The sequence below is a fragment of the Macaca nemestrina genome, chromosome 5 (genome assembly GCF_043159975.1).
Source record: "Macaca nemestrina isolate mMacNem1 chromosome 5, mMacNem.hap1, whole genome shotgun sequence".
Taxonomy (NCBI): Eukaryota; Metazoa; Chordata; class Mammalia; order Primates; family Cercopithecidae; genus Macaca; species Macaca nemestrina.
In genome coordinates this window covers 3633503-3646602 of record NC_092129.1, presented here as the reverse complement: position 1 = coordinate 3646602, position 13100 = coordinate 3633503, and the positions used below count along the sequence as shown (strand labels likewise).

At 40.3% G+C, this 13100-nt stretch overlaps 1 protein-coding gene across 19 annotated transcripts in view; it reads left to right on the top strand.

The window, feature by feature from the left end:
* LOC105487581 (afadin, adherens junction formation factor) overlaps positions 1–13100 on the top strand; it is a 142446-nt gene that overhangs the window by 99914 nt on the left and 29432 nt on the right. The gene's annotated exons all lie outside the window — the stretch shown is intronic.

Below are 13100 nucleotides of genomic sequence, written 5' to 3'. Positions count from 1 at the left end.
AACTATTTGTTCCTATAGATTCAAGTCTAATTTACTTCAGCATTCAGTCTTTCAGAGTTTTTGGTATTCTTTCTCATGATTTCCTCATGTATAAAGGAACCAGCATTACCTTACAGCAGGGAAGAAGGAGCGGAGCTCTGGGTTCACTTGGCACTTTCTCACCCTCTTCTGGGTGGCCTCTGGCCTCTGGTTGTTTGTCTCTGAATTTTGACCTCTGTCTTGCCAGGGTGACAGGGGGCAATTAGGACAACAAGCCAGATTGAAAGTCATACCTGAGCCTCTGTTCAGTTACTGTGGCAATGCAGGCAAGAGGCTAAGGGACAGGGTGCCAGCCCGTGTCAGGTGACAGTCAGATGATGCCCAGATGAAGAGAATCCTCTCACTTCAAGGAGGAGCTCCAGAAGGAAGGTTCTGCCGGTTATGAACCTGGGAGGGAGAGGGGAAGGAGTGCAAAAGGTGTCAGGGAAAGTGCCTCAGCCCAGACACCCAGGCACGGGTGCAGAGCCCTAGGTGTGCTCAACTGTGCCGGAGTCCAGGGAGCCCATGCTGCTTGAATGGGCTCCACCTGGCCTCTGCCCATTTGTACGTCCATGCTGCCGCCCACACCTGTCTTTGCTTCTTGTTTTTAGATCCTTGCACTTGGTCACCTCTTCCACCACCAGCCTCTCTTAATCCCTAATCCCCTCTTCTGTGGGGTTTGAAGTCCCTTGAGCTGCTGTGTGTCTTCTTTGTATTTGCTCTTACGCAAGGAAGCCTCAGAAGAAACACAACCTTCTCTCTATATCTTCAGTGGAAAGTAGTTTCATCATAAAAATCACTGACTCTGGAATCTTTGCTATTACAAAAATATTTGTCATTTGTGATGAAAAGTTACATTAGGTATCCGTGTAGCACAATTACTGGCTTCTGTGAGTCTAATGTGATTTAGGAGTCTGCAGGGGCTAGCTTCAGGGTATATTGTAATTTCAAGGCTAGGTCTGTACTTTTACTAGTATTAGAATAAACTTAATATGAAAGTAGTGGCTAATTGTTAAAATAATACTCATTTCAGAAGAGAATATTAGTGCCTATTGTGTGAAAAGTAGAGTGTACATTTTCACTTTTAAACTTTAAATCTCCAGCGTTTTTTAAAAAAAAAAAAAAAAACTTAACAAAAGATACTTAAAAAGATTTGTAGAAAAGACCAGGAAATAACAATGTTAATAGTACTTCTAACTGGGTTGTAGGTTATATTAATAGAATTGGGGCTTAATGGGGCATAGTAACAGCATAGAAGGTTAGGTACATGCAGTCAAAAAGATAGACCTTCCACCAGCTGAAGCTGGGTTGGGGATGTGTCCGATGTGCATGTCTACACTGCACCTGCAGATTTGTGACTCCTGAATTAAGCATGCCTCCCTCCCCCTCCTCAGGTCACTCACACAGCAAGTCTTCCCTGGTACGAGGAAGGTGAAGGTAGCTGTCCCCTTATAGCAGGACACTCCAAAAGACAGCCTGAAGAGGTTTTGAGCATTCGCTCTGTTTGACATCCCTGTCTCACTCTCCCATGCATGGCTTTGCTGCCTCCGTGAGAAGTCAGGCAGGAAGAGGTAGAGAGTGGCTGGAAAGGCCCTGCTGTTCCCTTTGCTGGGGACATAGACCTGTGTGTCCCTTTTCTAAAGCGGGGCGTGATCTTCCCTAACGTGTAGATGATGTTCACTTTGTTCTTGTTTTTGGTCTTTTCCAATACCTTCCACAGTGAATAATGTGTATAAACTGAAAACTGGAAGAAAAAGAAGGGAGTTCAGATTTAGTTCTAAAATGGTGAACTTGGCCAGGCGCCATGGCTCATGCCTATAATCCCAGCAGTTGGGTTTAGTCTGAGGCAAGAGGATCACTTGAGCCCAGGAGTTTGAGACAGTCCAGGCAGCAAGGTGAGACCCCATTTCTACAAAAAAATGAAAAAGGATGCTGAGTGTGGTGGTGTGCGCCTGTGGTCCAGTTACGCTGGAGGCTGAGGCAGGAGGATGGTTTGAGCTCAGGAGGCTGAGGCTGTGGTGAGCTGTTTTCTCATCATTGCATCCCGGCCCAGGTAACAGAGCAAGACCCTGTCTCACAATAATAGTGATAAAATGGTTAATTCATCAGCTTATAAAATAGATTTAGTGAAACTAAGTGTGGATTTGACGTTCATGGAAGTTATTTTTTACCTAGTGATGAAAGTTTTCTTCTCTTGCCAAGATGTCTGTGATCTTAGTCACTGAATTAGCACATGCGCCTTGACCACTTGAAGAATGAGACAGACAAATACGAGTGAGGAATTGTATGATCGATGGTCATTATCCATGGCTGTTTGCAGAATGTCTAAACTGCGCTCCAGAGTGGAAGTCAGTGCTGAACTTGAAGGATGAGTCAGTGTTAGCGAGGTCAAGGATGGCAGTGGACCCTGTACACAGGCTCAGCCCAGTTTGGGCTGTCAGGGGAAGACATGTGGGGTGTGTGGAGAAGCAGATAGGACCAGATCATAGAGTACAGTGTCAGCAAGCTTTTTCTGTAAGGGGCCAGACTGTGGAGATTTTCTACTTTGCAGGCCATGTGGAATCTGTTGCCCTGAGTAGTTCTGCTATCATGGCAGCCACAGGGCAGTTTGTGGCATAGCGTGGCTGTGTTCCAATAAAACTTTATAAAGAAAGGCCTTGTGATGGTGGGTCTGGACAGAGCTGAGGATTTTATTATAGGTGAGATAAGGACTCTTGAGGTTTAAATGAGGCATGATATGATTAGAGTGCAGTTTTTAAAGTTTATTTTTACAATTCTGGAACATGGATTAGAGCTGCTCAGAAGTATAACTAGAAACAAGTAAGTTGTACTAGCTTTCCAGTACAACTGGAGGTTGTACAGGCTTACATTAGGGACGTGGCAGTGGAGATGACGGGATGGTTTGCTGTGTGTGCAGAGGACGAAGGTGTTCTGGAACAGACACCCCGTGAAGGCAAGCATCTTCTCCTGTCCACTATTGAAGGGTTGTCAGTTTCTGGTTATGGTAGCTACTGATACATATTTGTTGAATGGCAGTTTTTGGATTGGCTTGTGAGTTGCATTAGTGGATGAAAGAGGGAAGTATCCAGATGAATCTTGATTCTGTGTTGAGCAACTGGACACGTGGAGGTGTGAGTTATGAAGGCAGGAAACTGAAGGGGGCAGGCACGGTGGCGTCAGGAGCTCAGCTTTGAACGTGTCACACTGGAGATGTGGGATGCCTGTTCAGGTGAGTGAATAGATTATCTAGTAGATGGTTGGATAGTGAAGCTCAGAAGGTTAGAACCAGAGATAAAATTTGAATGTCAGCGTATAGATGATCTGAAGGAAATAAAGAAAATGGCCTATTAATTGGACAGTGTACCATTTTCAGAAATGAAGCATCTGTTAATGCCTTTTCTTGAAATGAGAGAAATGAATCTAGCAGTTCCCTGGCATACTGGATTACTAAATACAGTTCATTCTTTTCCAGTTTGCTTGTAATTTCTGGTACTGGGAAAGTCATCTAATACATACACACTGCTGAGATGACACTGTATAGTTGATAGGTGTGTGGGTCTGCATAAATTATTATAATAGAGTGGACTTATTTTTGAGATTTCAGGGGAGTGTTCTGAGTGCAGGGTAGGGCAGTATACAGGGAACTTTCGCCGTTAGCTCTGCCCTGCGTCTTACTGAGCCTGTTGGTGTGGCGTCGTCACGTGGGATTCTGTTCATGTCTGGGCTCTGCAGTCACGCTGCTGCTGTGCATATTCTGCTCCTGCCACTGGCAGCCTTGGAGCACGGAGCACATGGCACTGCCTCTCAAAGTCTTAGTTTCCTTGCCTTTAACGTAGCAGTAATAGTTATAGTTACCTCAGCTCTTCAGAGAGAGAAGCTGTGTCAGGCATGTTGAGCCTGGTATTGGATAATCACCTGCTGTTTGTATTCTTGTTAGTCTCATGAGTGTGTGGTATATGTTTTTTTTCTGCAGAGGGGCCTATAGACTTGTGTGGTTAAATTTCACCCCTAGTCATTTGTGTGCTTTTGTTGTTTTCTATAAGCTGTGTGGTTTTTGTATTTGGCCTGTTCTTTTTTCCTTTTCTAAATTGGTCTATGGCTTAGCTGCTGTAACCCTGAACCATGTTTTGATGTTGAGTTCGCTGACTCGCCTTCCACATGGTGGTTAAGTTTTATGAAATCCAGATGATTTGGAAGCACTGTGGGTATGCAGTTTACTTTTTAAAACATTGCTTTTGGGGACGATCAGCAGGCTACTTCTTGTTCATCTGTGGGACAACATGATGCTTCCTGTTTAATGTGGATTTTAAAATTACAAACAATTCCCTCCTTTTTATTTTTCTAACTCTTTTTAAAGTTTAAAAGTACAAAGTAAACAGCAGTCAGCGTGGACTGGTTACGTAAGAGTCTGAATATTGCGTTGGTTCTAGGTCGTGTTGATAAATGCCATACAGGGTCATAGCATCCAGCGCAGAATGTGGCGATCCCGGTCTTGAAAAACCAGCTGTCTTGGTTGCTGTTGAAAACTGAGAGAATAGACGGTTGATTTTCAGTTCACGAAGTTGTTGTGGTCCCGGAAATGAAAATGTGGTTCTCTGTTGTTGGAAGAATACAGTCAGTGGTGAGTTTCTTCAGGGGGTAGTTGTTGGTGTTCTTGTGCACACTGTGGTCTTGAAAGAATGCTTTTTCTTTCAGTATAACTTGTTTAAACCTGTCAATAATTAACTTGCTCATGAAGCAACAACCATTTAATGTAGCTTGTAATTACACACTCAGATTTTTTTTGCTATTTTTGTGCTGCAAATTCTTAAGCTTCATAAAAACGTAAGCCTTCTATATGCTTCTTATTTAAGAAAACAGCCATGATATTTCATCCTGCTGGGTATAATATGGTGAAGGTTGCTTTAAATATGATAACTGCCACTATGTAACTTGCTGAAGACATGGACAAGAATATCTGTGATGTAACCTATTTTTGGCCCCATTAGGTGGTTTTAACTACAGCCTTTCTCTAAAACCTGTGTTTTTTAAAAGTGAACATAAAAATGACACTTTTAAAAGTACTTAGGATATTTTGCTATTTTATTTAGAAATCAATGGTTAATTAATGCGTTAAGTATGTTCGAGTTTTGCTTTTAGACAATGTACTGATTTAAAATTTTAAAATCTTAAAATCTTAGCTTAAAACACAAGATTCCTATGCCCTAAAAATGAGAGGGTAAGGACTGTTTATTAACATGCCTTCTCACTGTTTAGAGTCAGCTTCTCACATAAACTGTAATTTAGTCCTTTGAAGACTGAGACCTTCTCTTGTGTTCTTCAATGGTCTAATTATGACCACGTGGGAAACACCTAGTCAAACAAGTGAAGTCAGGAAATTCCGGGTTCCTTTTTAAAGTCAGTCCCAGAGTTCCTATTGTGCTTACAGTTTCTTCCATGGAGATGCCAGAAACATCTTTCCACTAAGTTGTATGAAGTGACGCAGTGCTCCTCATGGCTTCTTATTAATTTGGAAACAATATATTTTTGTGCCAAAAGCAAAATAGTAAATGATATAAAAGAATATTAATTTTACCTAGTTTATAATTTTGGCCTAAGTGCTGATTTCTTGGATTGACTGAAATACTGAATTCAAGTACAACATTAAAATAACAGAATAGGAACATAAAATGTTAATCCTCTAGAGAGCCATCATAGAAAATGATTTATAATTTGTAGAGTTTACCTGGATGTAGGATATTGGCTGTGGGGTAACCCAGAGGTTCAAACTGCCCTGGGGTTGCCCCATCTCTCTCAGTGGAATCTAAAGTGATCCAGACCCATCCCCTGCACAGGGCAGGATTCTGGGGAGCTTTGTCAGGAGTGTCAGGGTCGCCTCCAGTGGTCTCTCGTGCCTGAAAATCTGATGAGTTGCACACCACTTTGCGAGGCTAAGAAGAGTGTCTCCGCCCTGGTGAAATTCACACACCCTGCATATGTCGCGTGCGGTCTTTCTGGGTTTATGGGCCTCCTGCATCCCATCTGTGGGGCCACCTTCGTTCCCTTCATTTTATGGAGAGGGAAGAGATGGATGTGGTGTGTTGGGTTTGTATTTTGTACAAAGCATAACCGAAATCCAGAGCTGGAACTACAGCCTTGCTCATAGACACCAAGCTTAGTTACCTTGCTCACAGCGCCAGACCTGCTGGGGGTAACTTACCATGGACTTCCAAGGTTGCTGAATGTAGAATTCATATACAAAGTGAATTTTAGAACTGATTATTTCAAAATTAAGGTAATTCCTACCCAATAAGAGAGATCTTTAGAATGTTTTTAAAACCCAATCCTGGATTTACTTATCCGACTAGAAATAAAGCAATTGAAAAACCCCGAGGAAAGTAGCAAGTGAGCAGAGTGTCGACTGAAGCATGCCTGATGACTGAAATATTTCTGGGCTCTGAGGTCATTCCAGCCACTTATTGTTCTAAAATCACCAGCCAGAGAACCCAGGCTGGGTTTTCTTCCCTGAGAACAATAGGGTTGGATTGATGATTTGGCCGGCATATCTTTCTTCCTCCTGCTTTTTTTTTTTTTTTTTTTGGATTATGTTTTAATGATGTCTTTATGCTGTTTATCACGTTGTACTCCCACACGCACTCAGGGTTTGCTACTGGAATGTTTGAAGCCTAGGCTCCGCCTGACCGAGCCTCCCTGTGCGTGTGGGGAGACGACCTACACTTCTATAAAACCTCTTCTGAAAAGGTGCAGTAAAAGAATTAGAGAAGACATTTGGGGAGCAGTCTTTTCCTTGTTGCCATTTCTCATCGGATGCACAAAGCAACTTGTAGGTGCGTGCTCTTTCTCAGTTCTAGGGAAAGTTGAATGTATAGCAACTGAGTTATTTCTGTTTTTTACTATAATTTTTGATAACTTTTTGTTCATTTACTGCCATTCTGTCTTGTAACTCATCCTACAGGTAAATTTCAGATACAGCTTCGGTTCATCCTTTTTTGTCCTCCTTGTCTCTCCTCTCCCTCGTTAGTCGCATCCCCCTCTCAAACCCTCTTCTTTCCTTTTTAATGGAAAGAAAGGCAGTTTCAAGAGGCATTTTAAGATTAAAATGTTAAGATCAAACAGGCAGTGATCTTTGTGTTTCCTTTTTGCCTTTTTTTAAAAAAGGATACAAGATCTAAATCTTCTGCCAGTGTGTGCTCCACACTGGGTGTTCTCTAATATGCTGAAATTATGTTGAAGGGCACAAATGCTGAACGTAGCAGTTTGGATGCTGTACTGCAAATGTTCTCCGGGGCCTCCAGACGGGGGAAAGTACATTTAAAAATTTACCTCTGGTGTTTAAGTTTGGTTAATTAAGTTCCAAAATTATACTGAATGAAATTTGTAATTCCTGATGCCTTTTGAATCTCTACTTTTCAGAAGACCTCTGCCCCAACTTTTCTTTAAAGGAACTGATTTGTTAAATGAGGAATGAGTAATCCTGAATAATTATGATTATTCTTTTAGTTTTGCAAAGAATAAATGGACTAAAATGCAATAATATCTTTTCAAATACCATATTTAGGTACCTTTAAGCAAGTAATCCTTAAAACTATTTAGCCTTTCTGGATTTATCTATAATACTGTGTTCTAAATTTTAATGGCTCTTTTGCTTTTCTAATCAGGATGTGTAATGTTAGCATATATACTGTAGTATGGTGTATATACTGTAGTATGGTAAAATCTTGTTTTTGCCATATTATCTGCGTAATTGTAAATGTGTTGCTAGTACCTGTCATTACTCATAACAAACATACAATGAACATCTACATTATTAGTGCAGCGCTGTCCGATAGAAATATATGAGTCACATGGGGAATTTTCAGTTTTCTACTAGCTGTGTTTTTTTAAAAAGTGAAGTTAATTTTAATACCATATTTTATATTATCTAATACATCAGAAATGTTATGTCAACATGTAGTCAGTACAAAAATCATCAATGAGATAGTTCACATTCTTTTTTCCATACTCAGTCTCTGCACTTCCATGTTTCAGTTTGCATGAGCCACATTTTCAGTGCTCTGTCACCACCTGTGGCCTGCCGACTGCCATACTGAACAGTACAAGTGTTTAATACTATTTCACTAGTGTTCTTGGAACTGTTTCTACATTTCTGTGATTGTTTTTGGTTGGTAATTACATAGCTTACACTTGAATGTTCTACATGCTGATACACAACAGCAAAGAACATAGAGCTTCTAGACCTGGCTGTTCTTTCTTGGTTGGAAAAGAAATAGAATTACCATAAAATGAATTTTAATTGTGTGTGCACCATTGTGGAAAACAGTGTGGCAATTCCTCAGGGATCTAGAACTAGAAGTACCATATGACCCAGCCATCCCATTACTGGGCATATGCCCAAAGGATTATAAATCATGCTGCTATAAAGACACATGCACAGGTATGTTTATTGCAGCACTATTCACAATAGCAAAGACTTGGAATCAACCCAAATGTCCATCAGTGACAGACTGGATTAAGAAAATGTGGCACATATACACCATGGATATATGTACTATGCAGCCATAAAAAAGGATGAGTTCGTGTCCTTTGTAGGGACATGGATGCAGCTGGAACCCATCGTTCTCAGCAAACTATCGCAAGAACAGAAAACCAAACACCGCATGTTCTCACTCATAGGTGGGAATTGAACAATGAGATCATTTGGACACAGGAAGGGGAACATCATACACTGGGGCCTGTTGTGGGGAGGGGGGAGGGATAGCATTAGGAGATACACCTAATGTAAATGACGTGTTAATGGGTGCAGCACACCAACATGGCACATGTATACATATGTAACAAACCTGCACGTTGTGCACATGTACCCTAGAACTTAAGGTATAATAATAAAAAATAAAAAAATAAAGACACTAATTATTAAATTTTGAGTTTAGCCTTAATAGACTACATAGATTGTGCGTTATTGTTTAGAAATAAAACCTAAATTAAGTGGTTTAATATTTCTGAAATTAATAAATTGTTTCATACAGTTCTTTTTAACCATAGGCAGTACAGTTCTCATTTATTCAAATAAAGTGGGGTAGGTAGTGAGAGCTCCATAATGTTAAAGGATTGTTATGGCTCAACAGATGACAGTTTGCTGAGGCATCTGACCAGCAGCTGAGGCAGGGATGCAGCAGAGCTTCTTTACTCTGCTCTTCCCCCAGTCAGGATGCACATTCCAGGCCTGCACTGCCATGGCCAGATTGAGAAACCTTGGACAAGTGGACACCTTGTAGTTGGACAGAGATTGTGGTGGTTCGGCTTGAAGGTAATTGCCCATATTGATGTGATACAAATAGTCAGACATTTCCTAGAGTTCTTTCATCTCTGGGTAGTCATCTCTAATTTTGTTTTGCTAAGATAATTACCAGTAGAACTGTAATTTCTCCATACAGCAGTTGTAGTTAGAATTTTTATGACCAGTTTATGACTGTGAGCTGCACCTGAAGTAGAAGTAGGATCCAAATAACCAGAGGTGATAGGAGGGAAGGGCATGTGGACAGGGCCAGTGGGTCTGCGGGAAAGGAGTGTGTGCAGAAGGTGCAGAGTCAGTGGACGGGGAATGTGTCTGCGGGAACATTTGTGACGCAGAGCAGTCCGTGAAGTGGAGGCCCAAATGCCAACCGAAATGTGGATACCTCTTACATTATCCAGATCCATATTCTTTACTTGCACATCGTTTTGTCTTCCTGTGTCTTAAGAGTGTTTTCAAAATGTATTTCATGATGCATTGTCTTGACTTTTAATCAAATTCCATTTTTATGACCAACCTTGAATAGACCTTTTAGATTTTCATGAGTGTTTTGAATTGAGGTCTCTAATAATCATGAATGCTTTTTAAAAATTTTTTGTAGAGACAGGATCTCACCATGTTGCCCAGGCTGGTCGTGAACTCCTGGCTTCAAGCAGTCCTCCCACCACAGCCTCCCAAAGTGTTGGGATGACTGCCACCATGCCTGGCTCTATCATGAATGCTTATTTCCTTAAATGAAAACCTCTTTTTGTGACAAACAGATATATTTATAAATTCAGTTTACTTGGAATTAAAAGAAGTGGTTATTACTTAGAATTCAGATACATTCTGAATATGTAAGAAAATAGAATGTATCTTACTTGTGTCTTTCCTGACAGTCATGAATTTGAGTTCCCTTCCTAAAAGGGCACATTGGGTGCCACAGCCTGAAGTACTTTTGTATCTATCTTTCTAAACTAGTAATTTTACAAAGTTTTATTGCTAACCCATATATAATGGGCATATCAGTTGCTTCTTAACTTAGTGTTCATTCTGTAAAATTACAGACCTCCTCATCTTAGGTTTTTAAAATAGGAAATTGACCAAATTTCTTAGTGATCAATGTTAGTAAACTGTAAGTCAATCTAATTGAGAAGCTCTTCTGGAAGGGATAGAGCTCCTTATATTCAAGAAGCTTCTAATGGAGTTGGAGGAAGGAGCCATTTGCAGAGGTAGCTGTAATGCAGGACACAATGACTCACTGCTCAAAGAGAACAAAGAAAGTCCAATGTGATGAGAACATAAGTGAAGAAGAGATGATATCTTCCCTGACACTGGGAAGGTGAGTGGGCTGGCAGATGAGTCTCGGAGGTGAATGATGGAGAGCATTTGGGCATATACCTTGCATCAGAAAGACAGTTGGTGTAGAGAGAACATCAACCAAGTCATGAACATGAGTCACATAGAATGGAAGGAGGTGAGGGGTGATTTGGGTGGAGAATGACAAGAGAGGTTCATGGACCCGTGAATACCTCATGCAGGAAGCTACTGTGAATTTTTACAGTAGCTGGCAGTTACAAGAGTCTGGTCAGGATAGTGTGAGCTGAGCTGTGCTTCAGGAAACATGATTGGACGTAGGGAGACCAGAAGATCGGTCATGAGGAGAGCTTCCTCATTTTGCCAGAATTGGTCTGAAATTTATGATGTAAACTTCAGCCTATTTAAATATAGGTAGTGCAGTCAAATATCAGTAGTACATGATCAGTTTTGCTTCGGGATTTAAATTTAGGCATTAAATTTCACATTGCATATAGTATCCTAAATTACCTACCTTAAAATGGTAGAGGATTTCGGGTTCTTGAAATGCCATGTGCCGTTCATATGGAGTCCACATGTTCAGCTTGCACGTTGGCTGTCTGCTTGTGGAGGGTGGCTAGGATGGAAAAGAGCCTAATGGTTGCCCTCAGGTATGTGATTACTGCTCTGAATGAAGGGGTTGAAACATGGAGTAACAGGTGCCACGAAACTGAAATTTATTGTGAAATTGGAACAAAGACATTTGCCAAAAATGAAAATTAGGAGTGGCAGAAGAGCTGACTGGCAGGCAGCTCCAACTGTATATGCAGGGTCTTGGGTTGTAGGAAGAAATGAAATAGTCCTGTTCTCATTTTCTGATATTATTCTATTTTATGATTTTAAGAACAGTTTTGTTATTACAGTTTGTCTAAGTAATTGCCATTTTTTTGGTCTGTATTGTGATCATGTAAAGCATATCAGAAATGGAGGAAGGAGGCTTGATATATTGTTTTAAAATATATATTTGATATTTCCTTGTTTATAATAGTGTTACTAAAAATGCTGTATTACTAGTATTATTGCTAAACATTTTTCTTGTCAGAGATGATAATAATTGGTTATCTTAGTAAAAGGATGATTTTTACTCTTTACAAGGTCAGTATTACATTAACCAGAAGATAATGCCATGTGAAAATGTGAGGTGCCCATTCTCACTGACAGTTGGCATTCCGCCGTTCAGTAATCATTGCTTTTCTGTAGTCAGGTAGAAAGCAGAGGAAAAAATAAGTAGTGCTTGTAGAACTTTTTAAAAACCTGACCCAGGGTACCAGCTGGAAGGGAATAGGCATGCATCATTTTCAGGAAAAGAAAAAGAAGGACTTCCAGCGCTCCAACTAGAATTGTTAGTGAATGACCACAGATAAACTCTGCTGAGGAATAGAAGAAGCTCCCAAATGGCAAGGGTGTTTGTCTGTTTTGTTCATTGATATGTGCATGGAGCTTAGGACCATACAGGCGCTCGGTGGATATTTGTTCAGTGAATGAAATTGTCATTTAAACAGCCGAGCTATAGAATTAAGGTTATTCATGAATCATATAAAATTATTAAATGTGTAAAAAAATTCGGTTAATTAGATTATGAGGGATTACCTGATTTCACAAATAGGGGTGGTCAGGGGGGTGCCATGTCTTAGAAGTATTTTTCCGTAGTGTGTCTTAGGTCCCTAGATTCAAGGAAACCCAGCATTGTCACAGATATAGTGAGGCAAAAAGCATATTTATTATTCTTTTGCTAAGTGATATGCTAAAATTCAGAAAGTTGCCCTTTATTGAGTGCCTGCTGTATATTTTATCTTTTATTTTTGAAATTGTAAATTTACAAAAAGCTCAGTCTTTGCCAACTATCCCAATCATGCTTTTTATGGCAAAAGGATCCGTTCAAGGACCACAGGTTATATTTGGCTGTTGTGGTTTGTAGACTGTGCTGAATGATTTCTAGAGGGAGGTAGCAAGTGGGCCGTGAGGCATCTGGGACTGGGCTGGAGACTTGCATTGAGGTGAGAGTGGAAACCATCCACAGGAGAGATGTGTGAATAGACACAGAGGGATATCGAGGTGAACAGATGGAAAATTCAGATCAAAAGCTGCAAAGGAGAATATTTGATTTTGCTTTCTGTAGAACTTTTATAAAGTTAGTTCCCAGATAATGTAACCACATGAAATTTGAAGTGTACTGCTTTCCAAAATGGAATTGCTTTGTTAAATTAAGAAATATACTGTTTTTAAAATGAGATAGGTATGGATGGTTTTATGCTTACAAAATTTGACCTGCTACAGGCGTTTTGTTTTTCCCTAAGGGGATAAAGGGAGTCAGGATCAACAGTACTGGCCAGTCAGGCTGTCTTCTGTAAACTTAACTTGTTAACTAAAGGAGACAAATGTAAGTGGTTTCCAAGTGAAAATTACATAGTTCCAGGATGTTACAGAAAATCTGTTTTAATTAAATCATTTGTGT